The following is a 20,202-nucleotide window of genomic DNA, read 5'->3' on the forward strand; positions in this document are numbered from 1 at the left end:
TTCTATCCGTTTTACAGTTATTCACAATTTACTATTTGGTGAAATTTGAATTTTTAGGTATTTTTCTAAAAATCTTACATAAGAACTTCCCAAAAACACATACAAAGTAAAAAATCACATATGCTCAACAAGTTTTTGTATTGATTGTGTTATGGAATTATGGTGACATCATTATTTGATTTTTATTTTTTGTTATTCAATCCCTTTATATGGAAATTAACTAGCAAAGATTTCTTAAAAAGCTAGTTCTCTTGACAAGCTTCGTACAGCCTATTGATTTTTTAAAGAAATTTTCTACAAAATGTTGAGCCATATTTTCGCGTTTATCTTACTTTCCTGTCGATATTCTCAATTATTTTTCTACATGAAGACGTATGAGTCCTGGACCAGTGAAACAGCCCAGGAAACAGTGGCAAAGTGAATAAAGGCGAATACGTTGATCCATGCCAAATTCAAATCGCGATCACGAACATCTTACGTAAGAATACTAATTTTTAGATACTAAGTTCCAATTCAAGACATTCTGAAAAGCAGCCCATGTCTTTTTTTTAACATCTACTGATATGAACTATCTTATCAACAGATACACCGAGGCAAATTGAAACGGGTGGGATGAGATGAATCGGTGAGTTAACGTAATGTTATCCAATGTTAGAACAACTTGATTACCATAACACATACACGGCATACAAAAAGACAAGATAGGCTATTATTGGTAAACAACAGTTTTGGACGTAAACAAGTGACGTCATTTTTATCGTCCTATCTGTTGATCAAAATAACAATGACTACTAGAACGTTTTATTCATGTCTTTGAACAATTTGAACAACATCATTGAAAAACAAAATCGACATGTTTTGCGGAATGTATCACCTTCTAAATGATATAGAAAATGTGCCGTGCGTTTGAATGTGTATTATGCTCGTATAAATCATTGTCAGTACATAACCGTTATAAATGCCATGGCCTACTGAGGCATCTCAAAATGGTACCTAATGATAGAGTTTCTCGCTAGTATGCGCCTTTCTAGATCAAAGAAAATGGATTTGTCAACGGAAAGAAAAATTCAATGAATGATGCTACCATAATTCCTAAACACAATCAAGACAAAAACTTGTTGAGCATGCGTAATTTTTTACTTTGTATGTGTTTTTGGGCAACCCTTTTGTGATTTTTTTTTAAATACCTAAAAATCCAGATTTCACCAAACAGTAAATCGTGAATAACTCTAAAACGGATAGAAAAAACGCCATGCTGTCTTCGGCAAAGTTTTTCCTCATAAAATTTCCTATCTTTTTATGGAAATTGTTTTAAATTAGCATTAGGTTCAGATACTTTTTATGATGGGTAAAATGCAAAGTATATCAAAAAATGTCAAATTTTAGTAAATTCAAAAATTCAGTTTAAAAAAGTTACCTGGAAAACATGTCGTTAATTATTTTTCCCATGAAGTTTGGATCCATATCAAACTGCAAAAAATATAAAAATAGTGGGTATTGCCAATTTTTGTACGGTAAAAAATATTTGTATGAAATTTATTACGAAAAATGGCCATTTTTCAAAAATCTCGCCGGGGCGACCTCTAAACGTCATTTTTGAAAGTTGCCGTCATACAAAAGTTTGTTTCTAACACCCTTAGCTATCATTTGCAGGGTGAGCCCCCAAGCTTTTCGACCATGTGCAAATTTTGGGACAACCTAACTTACAGCAGTTTTAATATGTTCTATTTTATTCTTTTTTATAAATTCATCAAATTTTTCTGATGTAAAACACGTGCCTCTATCAGTTATAATCTTATTCGGTTTACTATAATATTGCATATAACTATCAAGATGATTGATGACCTCTTCTGTACCTGTAGATCTAGTAGCATAAAATTTTGTATATTTTGTAAAAGCATCAACTATTACCAAAATGAATTTAGATTTATTCGACGATGCTAACTTTATCGGCCCATAGTGGTCTACATGTAATGTATCAAATGGTAGACTTCCTTTATCAACTATTTTAAGAAATCCCTCCTTTTTATTAGTTGGACTGTAAAAAATACAAGTAAGGCAATTTTTTATATAGCTTTTGACAATCTTTTTCATACTACTAAACCAATACATTTTTTTAATTTCATGAATAGTTTTTTCAATACCTATATGCCCACAGTTGTCATGATATAATCGTATAACGTTGTCTATCATAGACTTCGGAACGACTAATAAATTTTTATTCTGTTCTTTTCTAAATAAAACACCATTAATTAGACTAAAATTTGGAAAACTAGATCTTTCTAATAGTTGTTTTATGTTCAAAATCTTACCATCTTGTTCTTGTGCAACTACTATATTATGTTCTATATCTGAAGTTTCAAGCAATCCTATAGTTTCAATTTCATGATTATCAATTTCAACAGAATCTTCTATTTTTGAAACTATATTTGATTCATGATTGAATTTTGTACTCATATCTACCCTACTTAGAGCATCAACATGTCGCATTTTACTTTCTTCCCTATATTCCAAATCAAAATTATAATTTTCCAAAAACATTGCCCATCTACTAATTTTAGGATTAATATCTTTCTTAGACAATGTTTTGACAAGAGCACTACAATCAGTGAAAATTTTGAAATGAGAACCGGCCAAATAAACATGGAATCTCTTTATAGCGTGAACTACAGCTAGTGTTTCTAACTCAAAACTATGGAGCTTTGCTTCAAATTCATCTGTTTTTACTGAAAAAAACTAATTGCTTGAGCTTGATTGACCGCCCGTGGATGCTACTCCAGTATCGCCAGACCAGCTACACTCACACAAGGACCAATGAGATAACTGCCGGGGACTGGCAGGCATCTGCAGTGTGTGAGCGTTGGTGATCTTCTATTTTTAGGCGACAATGGCGCCTGCCACGTCAGGTTGCAGGTCAATGTGGGGAAGGGGTAAGGAAGTGATGATTGCAATCGTTTGTATCCACATCTGGCCGAATATACCTCTGCGCCAGCACAAATTCATGCGGATGTTGGAGTGTTGGTGGGAATTGGTTGGCAGAAGGTTCACACATTGGTATGTGGATACCAGAGGAAGGTGATAGAATAGTGTGTTTTTATTATTTTGAAGATGTGCGGCACAGTTCGCTTGATTGCATAACTTGTAGGCGTTTTCTAATAGGATTGTGACACTGTGCTGTGAAAGTTTAGAAGGAAGGGAAACGGCTTTTTCAACCCGTTTCTGTTCTAGCGACGGCTATGAACATGTTTATATATATGAGTTGTATATGTAGAGAGCAGAGAGAAAGTGTATAGAAAGATACAAGTAGGAGGAAAGGGACGGGCCAGGGATTGAACCCAGGACCTTCTGCATATAAATCAGAAGCGGTAGCCACTAGACCACCAAGCCCGTCTTCATCTGTTTTTACTGAAAAAACTAATGGGATGAAAATTACAGCTTGTTTTTGAAGCAACATTGCTCCAAAACCACAGGAGCTGGCATCGCAGTGCAACTGAGTTACAGCATGGGGGTCGAAAATAGCCAAAATTGGTGAAGATATTAGTTTTTGTTTAAGAAGAAGGAAAGATTTTTGAAGCAACATTGCTCCAAAACCACAGGAGCTGGCATCGCAGTGCAACTGAGTTACAGCATGGGGGTCGAAAATAGCCAAAATTGGTGAAGATATTAGTTTTTGTTTAAGAAGAAGGAAAGATTCCTTTTGTTCCCTTTCAAAAATAAATACAGCATCTTTTTTAATTAAATTATAAAGCGGTCTAGCTAATATGGCGAAATTTTTAATAAACTTTCGAAAATAACTAGTTAATCCAAGGAAACGCTGCACATCTTTACAATTTTTTGGTTCGGGGAAATTCGAAATACTCTCTATATAAGTTTTGTTCGGTTTACGTCCTTGTTCGTTCACAGTATATCCTAAATAATCAATCTCTCGAAATAAAAATTTACATTTTTCCAAATTCAATTCTAACAAATTTTTGCTTAAAATGATCAAGACTTCCTGTAAAATTTCTAAATGCTCTTCGAAACTTTCACTTATTATAAGAATATCGTCAATATAAATGCAAACTTTACCCTCATCAATCAAATGTTTAAAAATTTTGTTCACAAAACGTTCAAATACTGCCGGTGCATTGCATAAACCAAATGGAACTCTAACATATTCATACTGTCCTCGATGAGTTACAAAAGAAGTATATTTTGTTGAATTTTCTGATATTCTAATTTGATGAAATCCCGATTTAAGATCCAAAATTGAAAATATTTTTTTTATTTCTAAGATTATCAAACAACTCATCTATTACCGGTAATGGATAGTTATCTCGTACTGTATCCTTGTTCAATTTTCTATAGCCAACACACATTCTAAAGTCACTGCCTTTTTTTGGAATTAGAACAATAGGACTCGCGAATGGGGAATCACTTTCTCTTATTACTCCTGCTTTTAAAAGTTCATCAATTTTAGCATCTACTTTTTTCTTTTGATCATATGATAGCCTCCTTGGTTTATAATGAAACGGTTCACCTTTTTTTTAACGAAATTATCATTTCATAATTTATCTCTGGATTCGAAGGTTTTTCATAAAACAAATAATACTTTTTGAAAATTTCTAAAAATTTTGCCATTTGATCCGAAGATATGTTATCTGTATTTTCTTTGATTTGGTTTAAAATATCCGAACTAATATGAAAAAGTGTTTTAGAGTTTACCTTGTTCATTGATGGATTGCTAAGCTTCAAATTTTCATTAATTATTTAAAAATTTAAAGTCAATGAGTCCGTCTTTTCCTTCTAACTTTCCTAATGGTCTGTTGGTCAAAATACTGTCTTTTGTCGATACTATGTTTACTGCAGTTTCTTTGGTAGTTTCATTGTTTGAATATTTCATCGGTCTGGTATGATATTTTCTATTTCCATTTCTTCGATTGAAACAGTCAACTGCTTTGTGTCCTTTTTGATTGCATACATAGCATAATATTGAACTTCTCCTGGAATAGCGAACATCGGAACACCTGATCAGTCGAAATACTTGAAGTACATCCGCCACCGTCTTGAAATTTTGCATTCTGGCCTGATTTCTGAGAACGTCATCTGCAATCCCTTCCACCACATACTCGACTAACTCCATTTCAGATATCTTCAGTTTTTGCGCAACGAGTTTCTTGAAAAAACAATATTCTTCAAAAGGTTGACGACCATTCCACCGGATATTTTCCAAAGTTTTCCACAATTCAATCTTGTTTTCTGCTACTCCGAACGTCTCACGAACTTCTCCAAGTATTTCTTGATAGCTTTCATAACAAACTCCGAACAGGAAGACATCCATAATCTTGCTTTTCCATCGAATTGCTGCATCAAAAGTAACTTCATTATATCGTCGCTTACATTCAAAACACGCTTCGTGAATTCAACAGTATTGATGAAATGATCCACATCTTCGTTATTGCTTCCATTGAATTTCGGTAGAAGAGTTGAAATTTCATTCAGCCGAATACTTGAACCACCTTTGATCGATTCTTGGCAATATCGCTCCGCACTTCCACAGGTTACTGGAACACTCGGAAAGACATCCACACCATTTCCATGAACTGATGGTTGGTTTGATGAACTGGAGCAATATCCCTCGGAATCGGAGACTTTTGACCTGGGCCCCGCTGCAGCATTCATTGTGCAAATTGCATCGATACCCACAGCTCTTGATATTTCATTGGAGGAAACGTTATCCATAACGACCTTCTTCTGAAACATTGGATCACCTGGCCTCTCCTTTGGAAAAAAATCGCTAATTCAGGAACTTATCCCACTTCTGAGTTTGTAGAGATAATAGGAGTTGCTCAATTTTACAGTTTCTGACAGAATGATCTTTATTTCAGTTATTGAAAAGTCATGGCCTGCTTACAATCATCTAAGTCTGTTGAGTCAGTCCGTACACAGTAATATTATATAAGTACTACAAGCATCCTTGGAAATCAAGACTCTTCAGAACTGTCTTCCATGAACCTGGAGGATGTTGCACTGCATCAGTAATGCAACAAAAATGCATTGATTATGCTTATTGATCTTAACCTTCACGTACCCGACCCCCGACAACTTATTTTCAAAATGCTGGCATTTCGTCAATTTTCATCCGATTTTTTTGAAGTCACCCTCAATCGATCATAAATTAGTGCTAGTTTATTAAACTCAAGTGGACAAGCAATATCCGGAACCATTCCGGAAATATTCTTGATTGTACTGGGGTCAGGGGGGTTGCCAAAATGGCTAAAAATGATTATTTCATGTGTTATTGTGTTTGAACCTTCGATTTTCAGCGATTTTTTTTCACTGGGAACAGTGAAATACAACTGCGATAATCAGATTTGAATAAGCTGACCCATCCGGATCCCCGTGGCAGGTTCCGAGGGGCCTCATTGGGGACACTTCTGATTTTCAACATAAACATGCCGTGCGACATATCTATCTTCATGATTTCAAATGACTGAGTCAGAAACGATAGACTGAAGTCTGTGTCAACTAATCGGCCACCCCGGAACATCTACCATAGGTTCCACGGGGGTGTTATCGGATACATTTCTGATTTGCAACCAAAACATGCCGTGCGACGTATCAATCTTCATGATTTTGAGAGAATGAGGCAGAGAAAAATGACTTAAGTATGTATCAACTGATGTGGCCGCTTCGGAACACCTGTAACTTGTTCCGCGGGGGCCTCTCAAACACAATAACACATAAAATAATCACTTTTAGCCATTTGGCATAATAGACCCCTCCCACACCTCCTGACCTGAGACGAGACTCGCGAAAAGGAAAAAAAGCAACGTCAAGTGCAGCCCAACTGAGCTGTCAGTTGTAGCCCGTTTGATTACGTTACCTAAAACGAGGAAAGTATTGCTATCCGAGATAAATTCTGAAGCCAAAATTCACTCCGAGCAGCATTTTCTTCTCCTGTACTGTCAAAAATAAATTGAAAACTAAATATTCCAATGATTACTTTGCTTGGCGATTGTTGGCGATGCAAAATTTCACCTCAACATGATTTCTGGACGAACATTTGAAAAGGGCCTATCTGCTTTGCGTAAACAAACATGTTTTTGTCTCTGTAGGGCCCATCTGCATCCACCCACGCACATCAACACCCTTATCAGAAAGAGTGATCTTCAAGCTATCTGTTAAGGGTGTTGATGTGCGTGGGTGGATGCAGATGGGCCCTACAGAGACAGAAACATGTTTGTTTACAAAAAGCAGATAGGCCCTTTTCAAATGTTCATCTAGATTTTGTGCGTGAATGGGATTCAGTCACACTGCATGTGAGGTGATGTGGTCACGTACGTGTTTGAACCACCAGCCCAATACATAATGTCAACACAGATAGGAAGAAGAAAAAAATAACAAAGTGGATAAAAAGAAGACCGTCTTCGCGAGTCTCGTCTCAGCTCCTGACCCAGTATAATCCGGAATATCTTCGTAATAGTTCCGGATATTACATGGCCACCTAAGTATAAAAAACTAGCTCCAATTTATGATCGATTGAGGGCGACTTAAAAAAAATCGGATGATAATTAACGAAATGCCAGCATTTTGAAAATGAGATGTCGGGGGTCGGGTACGTGAAGGTTAAGGCCTTTACTCGCGAAAAATCTTGGATTACCTAGAACATCTTTGAAAATGACTTCTCTATACACTGAACGGCGGCTTGCGGTGAAAATTACTATTCTGAGGGTCAATTTAAATACACAACGCGACTAAATGTGTACAGACTGAGTTTCGTTTCAATTCAACAGAATTATGTTATCAATTTTACCATGGACCCGATTTTCAATTAAAAAAAGCTTCTGTTGGCAACCGGATTCGAACCAAGAACCTTGACATCACCAGGCTCGCACGCTACCACTCGGCTATCGAACCGGTTGATGTGAGAAGAAACAAAACGCACACAAGAAGTGTTGGTGGGTCGATGATTATGTTTTACCATGGTAAATTTAAAAACATTGTTATGCTTGTCATTACTGCAAGCCGCTTTTCAGTGTAGAACCGTGCTCCATAAATCTGTATGATCACGCAGAATAATTTTGCCAAGTAGAACTAAAAAACCTAATAATTAGAATCAATTCTGTTATTGTATATTGAATCAATTCATCTGTTTGTTTACTTCAATGCTGCATATTTTTTAAAACTACAAACTTTTGGGTAGACCAAAAAAATTCTTCTAGAGTTTAATTTCAAATGCATATTATTGTTGTTTGAATAATTTGATTTTGTAGAATCAAAAATAATGATCAGCTGAAATACAACCACTGTCATTTTTGTTTACAAGTCTAACAGAAAAAGCATTGTGAAATTACGAAGAACGAAGTGAACTGGATTATAAACCTTCTGTAAATGTAAATCGACGAAATTTGCTGCATAAAATTATGCTAATATCAATACTTGTTTGGTAAGATTATGAGGTATATTTTGATTATCGATGTATATCCATTAGCGTGGTTCAAAAAATCGTTTTTGCTCCACACCGCTTATTCGATTGCTAACCAGATTATATGCCTTCTCACAAAATTTGAGCTCATTTGGTTGAAAATTGAGACTGCACAAGCCCGTCAAAGTTTGTATGGGAATTACTATGGGAAAACGATGTTTTTCATTCAATCGACAGTAGCATTTCCACAAGTGCCCTATTGGGTTAGTCGACCCTTGGTAATACTAGGTTGCTCTATCAGCTACAACTTTGCCGAAGACCGCATTCAAATCGGACGCCTCATTAATTAAATATCAATTTGTATCCAACTGGGCAAACTTTAGCTATGATCCTCCAGCTTCCCAGCAGGCAACATTGTTGCATATGGCGCCAAAGATAGCACACTGAAATCATGGCTACTATGTTCCACTGCAGAATTCAGTGATGCCCACCGAATAGTTTAACCATCATGAGTAAAGATTTCGATTCTGGATAAAAATCGGTAACTAATTAATGAGGCGTCCGATTTGAATGCGGTCTTCGGCAAAGTTGTAGCTGATAGAGTAGCCTAGGATTACCATGGGTCGAATAACCCACTAGGGCACTTGGGGAAATGCTACGGTTGATTGAATGAAAAACATCGTTTTCCCATAGTAATTGCTATACAAACTTTGACGGGCTTGTGCAGTCTCAATTTTCAACCAAATGAGCTCAAATTTTGTGAGAAGGCATATAATCTGGTTAGGAATCGAATAAGCGGTGTGGAGCAAAAACGATTTTTTGAACCACGCTAATATCCATATTTCATTACATTTTAGCACACCAGACGAAAAGTGTCTGGCGGAGCTGACCTGCTTCGATCAATATGCCATATTGATAAATGATGCCGGTAATTTCCAATCAAATGCTTAACATGCTTAATAATCAATGTTTTCTTTCCTTATAGTACCTACATTCCCAATTGTAGTTCAGGAACTCAGCACAAAAGACGAGCAAATTCGGAAGAATTGCATTTGCACATAACGCATTGATGGCAAAAATGTACTTTATGCTAAATTCCCCATTATGATGTTGCAAATGTAAAATCATAATGAACATCGTACGAAAAACTACTCTTGTTTTTTGTTTACAATCATTAAAATAAAAAATAAACCGAAAATTCAACAAATACAAATTTTAGTTTCAATACGATTGCTTCAGTTACATTAATACATTGCATTTGTTGGTTTGATAAATTTTATTTTTAGAATCAACAAAATTTATCATTTGTTGTTGACAGTTGTCAATTTTAAGCGATTTTAGAAACAACGAATACATTTTTTTAAATAAATTAGCGTAATTATTGATTCAAAAAAAAGTTACCGGTAAGCCCCGAGTCAACAATAAAATTTGTTGAATCTATGCATAATACTTTTGCCTTTACAATATATTTTTCTGCGTCATATGTTGTAATGTAAAAGCAACTGATTTTTTATGCTAGTAGATTCAAGCTTTACTTGCGGAAGTTCTGGATGACCTAGAACACGTTAACCACGTAGAACCATGCGCCGAGGACCTGTAGGATGTTTCACTGCATCAGTGATTTATTAATCATTTTAACCTAATATACAGCTCTTTTGTCCACTAGGGTACTACGTGAGCGATTCCAATTGGACGCTGCACTTCCACTTTGTACAGCGCCTAAATGTATTCTATTGTACTTTATTGAACTGGATTGCCTTTGTGCTTCTTTCACTCTTCTACTCTGTGCATGGTAGAATGATGAGCACGGTAATGCTGATGTGTGGCTGCTGTTCCTTTTCCAGTCCGATTGGGGGTCCATTATGAGTTACGGTTCGTACATACATACATTTATTTGTTCAACATCATTAAGATAAGACATAATCAACAATAGTACGCCACAATACTCGGTTTGTGGCTGCCGCTCTCCATCCTCGGTCGCGCCCAATGCTCGCCAAGTCACGCTCCACCTGGTCCGCCCATCGTGCTCTCTGCGCTCCACGCCTTCTTGTGCCAACCGGATCCATTGCAAACACCAGCTTTGCAGGGTTGTTGTCCGGCATTCTTGCAACATGCCCTGCCCAACGTATCCTTCCGGCTTTGGCCACCTTCTGGATGCTGGGTTCGCCGTAAAGTGCAGCGAGCTCGTGGTTCATCCTTCTCCGCCACACACCGCTCTCCTGCACACCGCCGAAGATCGTTACGGTTCGCCGATATCCAAATTCCGGGTCCGTTAGAGCTATATGCTCCGAAGAGGGTCAAGTGCCACCTGCTCTCGGGGGAAGAGCAACTGACGAAAAATTGCAAGTGGCGGGGCTGGGTTCGAACCCATGACCATCCGCTTATGAAGCGAACGTGTGGACCACTGCGCCACGGGCCCCGACTCACTGCATCAGTTATGTAACAACATTTCATTGGATTTTACTTGTGGGAGTTCGTGGATGATCTAGAAATTGTTTGGATAGTAGTTCTCTACAGAACCATGCTTCATGGACCTATAGCATGTTACACTAGTATGGGACAAACATCAAATTCTCGCTCCAGTCGACTTTTTTGATTCCATTTAGGTCCCATATCAACTGTACAAAATTTCAGCGCAATCGGTGAAACTATATTTTAGCGCAAGCGGCTCAAAGTTTTCATAGGATTTACTATGGGAGAAGTTACACTTTCAGATAAAAAATCCTAGAGGTCGTCCCTTGTCCCCTTAATTCAAATCGATCAATGCTTCTTGTAGAAATATCACTTATGAAACTTTCCTTCGAAGACCGCAAAACGATTGGATGCTTGTGGAAAAAGTTATAGATTTATTACCGATTAGTGATCGAACGAACGGCTTTTTGTTTTGTTTTATTAGCAGCACTGTAGCTGCTGCCTTGGCTGCAGCTGTTTCTGGGGGTGGTGATGCCTCCCGCCACCCCATGCAACAACGGCAGCAGCAGTGCTGCTGATAAAACAAAACAAAAAGCCCTTCGTTGGATCACTAATCGGTAATAAATCAATAACTTTTTCCACAAGCATCCAATCGTTTTGCGATCTTCAAAGGAAAGTTTCGTAAATGTTATTTCTACAAGAAGCATTGATCGATTTGAATTAAGGAGACAAAGGGCGACCTCTGGGATTTTTTGTTTGAAAGTGTAACTTTTCCCATAGTAAATCCTATGCAAACTTTGAACCGCTTGCGCTAAATTATAGTTTCACCGATTGCGCTGAAATTTTGTACAGTTCATATGGGGCCTAAATGGGATCTAAAAAGTCGACTGGAGCGAGGATTTATTTTTTTCATACAAGCGTGTCCCACACTAATGTTACACGGCATCAGTAATGCAACAATTACCCATTGATTTTGCTTACAGCTCTTGAGGCCTTTACTCGCGAAAGTTCTTGGATGCCCTAGAATATCCTTCAAAATAACTTCTCTTCAGAACTATGCTCCATGGACCTGTAGGATGTTACACCATATCACTGCCTATAACCGCATAATTGTAACATTTGCATGTTTTGCTGTTATTGAGTTAATATCGGGGATCATCATCAAATTACAAGTACTTTCGACGACGTGAATAAAATTTTCAAGTTTGTTTTAGGATTTTTGTGAAATAAACACCAAGTCGCCTCAGATCAGTGTGTGGTGGGATTTCATCCGGGTGCCGGTGTCGCGCGCGTTTGCTTCGGTGGTTCGTTTTTTTTTCTCTTTCTTTTTTTTCTTTTCGGAAGTGTGAAAAGTGTTAGTTCGGGCAAGCCGGTCGAGGAAAAAAATCCGGGCGCCGACAAGTGAGCCGCGTTCAGTGTATTTCTGTGTAGAATAGACTAAAGGTTTTTGCTCCCTAGTGGAGTGGAGACGCGCGATAGAATTTTCTTTTTGGCTTGTTTTTGCGTCGAAAAGTGGTTGGTTGTTAAGGGCCAAGGTTGTTAAGCGATAAATTATCGACAGTTAACTCATCGCAAACTCGATAACGATAAAGGCTGATCGATAACCTCTCGATAACGATAATCAAACGATAAATCAACGCGAAGATCAACGTACCTTCGATAATTTTGCGATAAATCTAGTTACCCTAGTGACGGCATCAACAACGGTTCAGATCGCGAAGAAAATTTTTCGGGGACGTTATCGAGTCGATAATTTCCACAGTTAACTGTATCGCCGATGACGTTTCCGCCTGAAGACGTTATCGTTATCGACGATAAACGATAACAGACGTTAACTTTATCGCCGATAACGATAATTTATCGATTAACAACCTTGTTAAGGGCGTTTTGTGTATATTGATCCATTGTCAAATCATATCACCAACCATAGGTGATTCCCAGACTGACAATGTACCCTACCCTACTAAAAAAAATCCTTTCTAAGACACTCGTGGAGATGCAGCGATTCGCGGTCTTTATAACAACGTTTGTCTTACTAACATTCCCTCCCATCCTGGACTACCGTAAGGACGTGGCCGGCGCCGTTATTGACCTTACTAAAGTTGAGAGCTCTCGAACTGTGTACATTGAGAATAGTAAGCTAGTCCCAAGCCCTATTCATTAGTTCCTTGTGCAATTTCGATTGCTCTGGTCAATCACGGAGTAGCAACTACGAATTGTGCGGTCATCTATGCTCATGCTCATGCATGCTAAACACCAAGTCGATTTGTCTCATTGACCATCATTAACCGATGTGACCGCATAACAGTCACACTGGGAAAATAGACTGGTTTTAATGCGTGTTATCAATCATACTTAGATCCGATTTATTTTCTGACAATAGGTCCAGCATTCAAGAAGTGCTGTAGAAGATCTTATTGCTAAAAAATTGATTACGAATTAATGGAAAATGTTCACAATGTCGGTTCATTCCCATACTATTAAAAGTTGGGTCCCATTTTCACTAATGCCTACTCTGCCCATAACTGCATAACAGTCACATTCGACAAAAGTAGGCATTGGAGAAAATTGAGCTCAAACTTTACAACTAGCGTTAGTATGGAAAAGGATCAAAATTTTAAAAATTTAACAAAAATTCAAAATTAATCCTTTTTTAATGAAATCTTCTACTAGCTCTTCTTCTATACTGGGTGAATAGTTGAAAAAATAATTAGATCAAATTATGATTGACGGTACGCTATGAGGCCAGTGTGAATTCCTAGTGTGACTGTTATGCGGTTACATTTATGAATATTCGATAATGAGACAAAACGACTTGGTATTTATTTCACAATTTGAAGAACAAACTAGTCAAGTTTATTTTGGTGGATGAAAGTACTGATGGTTTGGAGATGATCCCCTGTATTAACTCAAAATTGACAAAAACTGCAAATGTTACAAATATGCGGTTATGGGCAGATCAGTAATGTAGCAAACATCCATTTATCCCGCTTGTAGATCTTAAATTCTCTATTCGCGGAAATTCTTGGATGACCTAGAACATACAGGATGTTACACCGTATGAGTAATATAGCAATAATTAATTGATTACGCTCGTAGATTTTCAGACCTGTACTCGCGGAAGTTCTTGGAGGTCCTAGAATATCTTTGAAAACTACATCTCTACAGAACTATGCTCTAAGAAGGACTTGTAGGATGTTGCACCGTATCAGTAATGTGACTACAATCTATCTATTACGCTTTCAGATCTTAATGCCTTTACTCGCGGAAGTTCTTGGACGTCCTAGAATATCCTTGAAAATAACTTCTCTTCAGATCTATGCTCCATGGGCCTGTATGTAGGATGTTACAAAATATCAGTAATGTATCAAAAATCCATTTATTACGCTTGTAGATCTTAAATCCTTTATTCGCGGAAGTTGGAAAATAGTTTTCTACAGAACTATGCTTCATAGATGTTACACCGCATCAGTAATATAGAAACAATTGATTGATTACGCTCGTAGATTTTCAGGCCTGTACTCGCGGAAGTTCTTGAAGGTTCTATAATATCTTTGAAAATTACGTATCTACAGAACTATGCTCTAAGGACCTGTTGGATGTTGCCATGTATCAGTAACGTAGCTACACTGCATCAATTACGCTTGTAGCGTTTACTCGCGAAAGTCCTTGGATAACCAAAGTTCTTGGATATCTTAGAACATCTTTTAATTCGTTCTTAACAGAACCATACTCCAGGAATCACCCTATAGGAAAACCCCCATTTAACCGCTCTAGGATATTTGTGCCTAGATTTGTGCCTAGAGGTGAGGTACTGAACTGGTAGTGATATCTGTCAGTGCCTGCGGAGTGGACTAAAGCCTCACCTGTGTCATTAAATTTTGTCGTTATGGAAGCAGAGAAACCCTGGTGGAGTTTGGGAAGCGACGAAACCAAGACGTTGAGGTGCAAACAGGCGACGCGACGGGTTATCAGTAGTCGTTGAGGTATCGAGAGCAAGTGTAGATCTTCAATATTCGTTGATGGTTTAGTGTTACCTATTGAGGGACCTGCGCTGAGAACTAAAGGTGCCATTAGACTGTTTGTCACTATGCCAAATATTTGCCTTTGAAGTCCGACATTTATCCAAGGTTGTTATGATTCACGATGTGTTGGTTATTTGTTGGACTTGTTTGTCCAAATATTTGTCCCGTTTAATGGGACCTTATCTGAAGTGATTGTGACGGTGTGCGATGTTGGCTGATCATTGGACGTTCGAACAGGATGGCAGAAGATAGGGAGTTTTATCCAATAGTGGACCCTTAACCTATAATGGACCCCTAGCAATTCTGCATTAACATGTCTAAAGGGTCTAACTCGTTTTGTAAACAAACATTGTTTCTGTCGCTGTGGGGTCTATCACGATCCATTCCCGCATTTGGGGGCCGTTATCAGAAAGAGCGAAGTTAGATCTTTCTGATAACGGCCCCCAGATGCGTGGGTGGATCGAGATAGACCCTACAGCGACAGAAACAATGTTTGTTTACAAAACGAGTTAGACCCTTTAGACATGTTAATGCAGAATTATTCTCAAATTTCCCGCTCAAATCTGTTTTTACCGGTAAACTTCCACGGGAGACCATGGCTCATATCCCTAGACAACAGCAGTTCCATGTGATGAAACTAGTCTGGAAAGCGATACTTTGATTATTTGAACAAATTTGTAAAGCGTTAGAAACCAATGCTCAAACATCTTGTTTGACTCGATCGAATTTTCATTAGTGTCAAACTGATGTTGTTTCTTGAGTTCTTTTCTTTGTCAAATATTTGACCCTGTGTACTACAGGCCTAAATGTAAACAAGTCTAAGTTGTCCGAAAAATGCCTCACGAAACCACAGAGAACAGACATCCAAGTCCAGTTCCAAAACTGTGTAAGGAATTTAACGGTTATTTGAAATGGCAACACAAGTGGCAACACCGTGGCGGCGCTGCTATCGCAAAGTTCCCATGTTGTTGGCAGTGGTGAATATTGCGGTAAAATAGAAAAAATCCAACGGGGTTGCGGTGGTTTCGACCGCCGCAGTCGTTCCGCAAACGTCAAAAGTGCTCGGTTCACGCTAAAAAGCACTCACACACTTGGTTGCCATAAAATTAAAAAATAATGCAAATTGTTTCATTTATGGTTTATGTAATCACAATTGCTGCCACAATGGCCACAATATGTAACTTATTTTTAAACTATATTAGGTTTAGTTTCAGCATTTTTGTATGCAGCTGAACGCCAATAAACATACCTGGCGGAGTGAAGAAGACAAAGAAGACCTATTCCGCAAACGTCGAACTGCTGCACACTTTAAAAAGTATGTACACTATTGCAGACTACATCGCAAATTGGACTATCACACTTTTTTTGGTACGTCTAAAAAGTGTGATAAAAGTGCACATTTGCCTCGGATCGTCTCGATGTCTTCGGTGCACTTATTCCTCCATTTATAAGGAATAAGTGCACCGAAGACCTCAACTCGATCCGACGTGTCCCTGCGCTGCAATCACACTTTGAAGGTGTGTGCACACTATTGTGACAGTCCAATTTGGGGTGCAGTCAGCAATACCTTGCAATAAAAATAAATGGTCGAAAATTTAAATTATGCATAATTATATGAAGCTTATCTAGATATGCGTATTCACCACTGACTGTGGCAATTTGCTGCTCAGGTGTCGCTAGTGTTCTCAACGCTAAAAATATTTGACTTCTTACACAGCGTTCGAAAGAAAAATTCTAGATTCAGTTTAAATAAGGGCGAAAGTAACATGAGAGAGTTCTCTTCATCGACTCTCTCTTCTGCAAATTAAAGTGACAAGATGCAAATTCAATCGAACTTTTTTACACTTGAGGAAGATTCATTTAATACATCCATCGTTTTTCAGGAATTCTAGACCCCACCCTCCCCCCTCTGTCACGCTATTTTCCTATACCTAATACACGTACTGTCACACTTTCTTAGACCCCCCCTCCCCCCAAAATGTTGGACGTAATTTTTGAACGTTCCCTTAGACGCTAGATTGCATCGCAATCTAGCGATTTATGACTAAAAAGTTCAACCATACTTGCATCTTGTCACTTTAATTTGAAGAAGAGAGAGTCGATGAAGAGAACTCTCTCATGTTACTTTCGCCCTTATTTAAACTCAATCTAGAATTGTTCTAGCTTGGATGTCTGTTCTCTGTGCTTCAACTAAAGAAGGTCCATTTATTGGTTAAAATACCCTACATACTAGATATCAGAAGAAACTTGGTGCCAGGACTCAGGAGGAGCTTATCAGCTTGGTAGAGAATGAGCTTAGAATCCAGAGCAGTATGGTGGCCATTGACCAATCCAAATTCCTGTGTGGTAGTGGTTTGTGTTCAGATTTCCCGTGTTAATCTATCTGTAAGAATTTTGTAAACATCTTTTGTTCTCACGTATATGGATAGGCTTGCATTAGGTTTCGTGAGACATTTTTTGGACAACTCAGGTAGTTCAACCCTGATAAAAAATATTATAAAAATACAATAAATTTTATTGTTACAACACAATTTTTTCGAAAAATATTCACCTTTATACGTATTGTAATTTACACAGCACACTCATCATCACCCTTATTGTTCTATACCATTCGGCGAATGGTAAATGGCACTTTTACAATAAAAAATGGTGGTCGTTATGTATCTTAACCATAAAATTTTGACAAAATTTTCATACACTTTTTCGCGAAAAACAATGGAATGTATTGTGTTTTTATGAGACATTTTTAGGGCAATTTTCAAAAGAAAACAATGTATCTTAATGTTTTTTCATTGTTCTTACAATACAAATACAATTAATTGAATGGCGTCAAATGAATCGTTGTTACAATAAAAATACAATAATATTTGTTGTTATTTTTAAGCAGTTTTCGCTTTTGAAAATCATTAGAATTTATATTTCTCGCTAACTTTTATATCCAGCATTTACGAGCACTAACGGCCTCCAGAATGATATGCACATTTTATGATAAGAATCAAACACTGATGTCTGTCTGGTAAGTATTGCTTGGCAGCTGTTGATAAGATCTTTTCAAATAACTGCCAAATATCACAAGTCAGACCTCAGGTCGTATGATCCATACCATAAATCGTTCACAATTCATGTGGCCATTAGTATCTGTACATGCTGGAGAAAAATGTTACCGGGAAATATGAATTCTTTGGTTTTTCAAAGGCGAAATCTGTTTACATAACAACAAATATTATTGCATGTTTATTTTAACATCGGTTCAATTGACCCCATTAAACTAATTGTATTTGTATTGTTATCAATAGTAGTTTACTATTTACTAGATTCCTTTAATTTATTGGAAAACATTAGAAAAATCATTGTTCATCTTTTTCTTGTCGTAACATCCTCACTTGATGATGATTAACCTGGGCTTGTTAGGGGAATATCTGTAAATAAAAGAAAATCGGGTTAAGTACGGTTCCTTTGAATTCCACTAAGAATTTGCATCCTTTGACAGATACGTATTTCGACCTCAACTGTAAGGTCGTCTTCAATGTCTTGGAGTCGAGTCAAGTACAAGACACTGAAGACGACCTTACAGTTGAGGTCGAAATACGTATCTGTCAAAGGATGCAAATTCTTAGTGGAATTCAAAGGAACCGTACTTAACCCGATTTTCTTTTATTTATCCTCACTTGGCTAAACCTGCTTTTCAGCTAATTTTCTATAAGTACTTCCTCAGTTATTCATTGAGAGCTTCCTCTGCCAACACGGCTTGACGTCTGTCAGTTGTTGAAGTTTTAGCGAATAATATTCGATAACCGAAACATCTACTGTACTCAAATTTAAAACGAAAACAAAAAAAAATATGTCAAGTGATATTGTATTTGATTATACAAACATGATCCAAGCAACAATAATATTTATTGTTATTTATATGTTACGAATTGTTTTCAAGTGTAATTGCGAAATAAACACTTTTTTAATAAGAAGTCCATGAGAACTTTGCAGGCACTTTTGCAACTATTTAAAAACAACCTAAATCTATTTTTACTTATAGTAATTTTAAATTATTATAGAACTATTGAAAAACAATCGAATCAATTAGTCACTAATAAAGCTAATGTTCACTTATTGTACGAACTATATGGGCTTGATTTCTATTGTAAAAAGTAACAATATATCTACTAGGGTATCGGGATGCTTCGTTGGCATAGTCCCCTCGTTCGGCCTATCGCAACGTTAACCTAAAACTCAAACAAATACGCATAACTGGATATCGGAAAAGCTATTTGGCAAACAACTGTAACATTTCGTTTCAATTTTAGCACTTTGGAGCATTGAAATTGAATGAAAATGTCACTTTGTTTAGCTTTTGTAGACGCCATGATTCTTCGGCTAAGTGGGTAGTCTATACACATGATAACTTTTCAATAACTCAACATTTGATAAGACGGTCAAAGACGCTATTTTGAATTTGTATATTTGTTTTCAACGAATAATAAATATAATACAAATTGAATGTGGGCCGAATATTGAGGACATTTTTTCCACTATGTACCCAAATCTTGGCCCATCAGTAAAGTGACGTCAAGAATATCGATAAAGTGACGAAAACAACATTGCTTGCATAAGAACCAGAAATAACGAACCGGAAGAAAGATTTTGTGTACGGTGACTGTAAAAATCTAACACAATAATAGAGTTGCGTTGTTTTCGTTAATAAATTAAGAAAAAACTTTAATTTAAGTATTTTATTTACAGTTTTTTGAAAATTTGGCTCCGAAAATGTAATTTACAAGTAAAATTGGTGAACAAACAGAGATAATACTTCAGCAGAAATATTGAAAAAATGAGATAATAAGTGGTTCTAGTGCATTGAAAGCAATAGGCCAACGTTGTATCCACTAATAGGCCAATTTTTGTACCATAGACCAACGTTGCATACCATCGCATCGAATCTTTTCAACTTAATTAAGTAAGTTCTTGAATATTTACGTTAGTTTACTTCCAATTGGTGAAACATGCATTGCCTAGAGTGTGTAATAGGCTCAACATATTATTTCTAGTGCTATTAATTCATGAGTTATGGTCAAAATTGTGAAGGCGGCTTGCAAATTAGGCCAAGGAATGGTACATATACCCTATGTGTTTTATTGTGAACAATAAAACCAGTCATATGTTAATAATATTTACCATGTAATGAATGGTATTTTTTTATCCGGGAAGTTGCGTCGGATCTGACTAGGGTATGATTATTGATACATTTTACACTGAGTTCCCCTACAGATAGTCCTCAAACGAATGAAACGTTGTAAAACGACTACATATGGTAATTTTTAGCGTGTCCATCCATGCATGTGTGCGTGTCGTCTTCTGGCGGCG

The 20,202-nt window shown here is 37.2% G+C and overlaps 1 protein-coding gene across 1 annotated transcript in view; it reads left to right on the plus strand.

The window, feature by feature from the left end:
- Positions 1-20,202, plus strand: part of LOC115269359 (uncharacterized) — a 763,799-nt gene that overhangs the window by 21,794 nt on the left and 721,803 nt on the right. The window lies entirely within an intron of this gene.

Source organism: Aedes albopictus, chromosome 1 (assembly GCF_035046485.1).
Source record: "Aedes albopictus strain Foshan chromosome 1, AalbF5, whole genome shotgun sequence".
In the NCBI taxonomy this organism is placed as follows: domain Eukaryota; kingdom Metazoa; phylum Arthropoda; class Insecta; order Diptera; family Culicidae; genus Aedes; species Aedes albopictus.